Here is a 1,640-nt window from a genome sequence, read left to right on the forward strand (position 1 = left end):
CCCTACACAGCTAACTGAATGATAAGTCTTATCAGTTGTACCAGCCCCTGGGTCCATGCTCTCTTCTACTTCCTAGAGTCTCTGCTGGATCCAGCCACCCATCAGTTCTTATATAAACTCTTCATGCTGCTTCCGATTTCTGATCTTGCTTTTCACCACCCCTCTACCACAAACACCCTCCATCCTCCTCAAATCTGAACATGTCAATGCTCAGAATTTTTCAAGGTCCTTCTTGGCTTAGAACAGGGAAAACTATGGCCCATGGGCCAAATCTGGCTTATTTTTTGTTTCTGCACTAACAAAACTCATGTATAGACTCAACTCTTCCATTGCGTGAAAGTAGCCATAAACAATGAAGAAGACTTGAGTATTTCTGAAAGAGAGTATAGGGTCTGCAAAACCTAGGGTATTTCCTGTCTGAACATTTACAGAAAAAATTTGCTGGCACCTGGCTAGGAGGATTAACCCAACCTTCTTAGCATAGCACAAAAGGCTCTCCAAAATATGTTCTCTCTCTGCCTGTCCAAATCCATGTTCTTTAATTTTCTCTCCAATAGAAAGCAATGTTGGATTTTTTTTTTTTTAAATAAGGTTATGTAACATCATGATAATAGGTGGGATGAATATCCATGATACCTAGATTGAATCCTGGCCTTGTCACTGATTATCTGTGTGACCTTGGGCAAATTACTTAACCTCTTTATGGTTAAGTTTCCCCGTATGCAAAATGGAAGGTCCTGATTCAAACTTTTCCTAACTCAGAGAAATTTGGAAATATTTTATTTGTCCCTAACATAGAGCTAATGAGATTGTCTTTTGGGTGATAGTTTACGGCAATAAGCTGTACCAAAATGTATTTTTTTTTTAAAAGAATTTATTGATTTGTCAGAGAGAGAGAGAGAGAGAGAGAGAGCGAGCACAGGCAGACAGAATGGCAGGCAGAGGCAGAGGGAGAAGCAGGCTCCCTGCCGAGCAAGGAGCCCGATGTGGGACTCGATCCCAGGACGCTGGGATCATGACCTGAGCTGAAGGCAGCTGCTTAACCAACTGAGCCACCCAGGTGTCCCCCAAAATGTATTTTTGAGAGCAGTGTTATACATATTAAAATATTCTCACTTGCATAAATCGACTTTCTTATCTCAACTGACTTATCTGACATTTGGTAGGAGCAAAAGTTCACCTGTCAATGCAAAAGACAAAGAAGTGAGAAAAAAAAAGGGGGGGGGAGTAATTTTGAGGAATTTTAAAATTTATTGGAAGAAAGAAAGACTCTCTCTTTAAAACAAAACAAATAAAACAAAACAAAACAAAAACAATTATTCCACCCTGTATGTGAGTGTTATACAAACTGAGAAGGACCATGTATACATAAACTGTTTTGTTTAGACTTAGTGCTCACCCTTATCTGAGTCTCTTCATTTAATTTCTGGGAGAATGATAACTTCTTGTCCTTTTACAGTTAGATAAGATCTTGCAACTAGTTTGACCAATAAGCTGGACCATTCATTACTTCCTGGTTGAAGCACTGAATTACTGGTGGGAAACTAACACTTTCTTCCCATGCTGGATAGAACAAGGACAATATTCTAGATGATACTCAGCAAGATGGCAACTCCTCTCTTAGCCTGGATTACTGAGTC

Source organism: Mustela nivalis (assembly GCF_964662115.1).
Source record: "Mustela nivalis genome assembly, chromosome: 2".
Classification (NCBI taxonomy): domain Eukaryota; kingdom Metazoa; phylum Chordata; class Mammalia; order Carnivora; family Mustelidae; genus Mustela; species Mustela nivalis.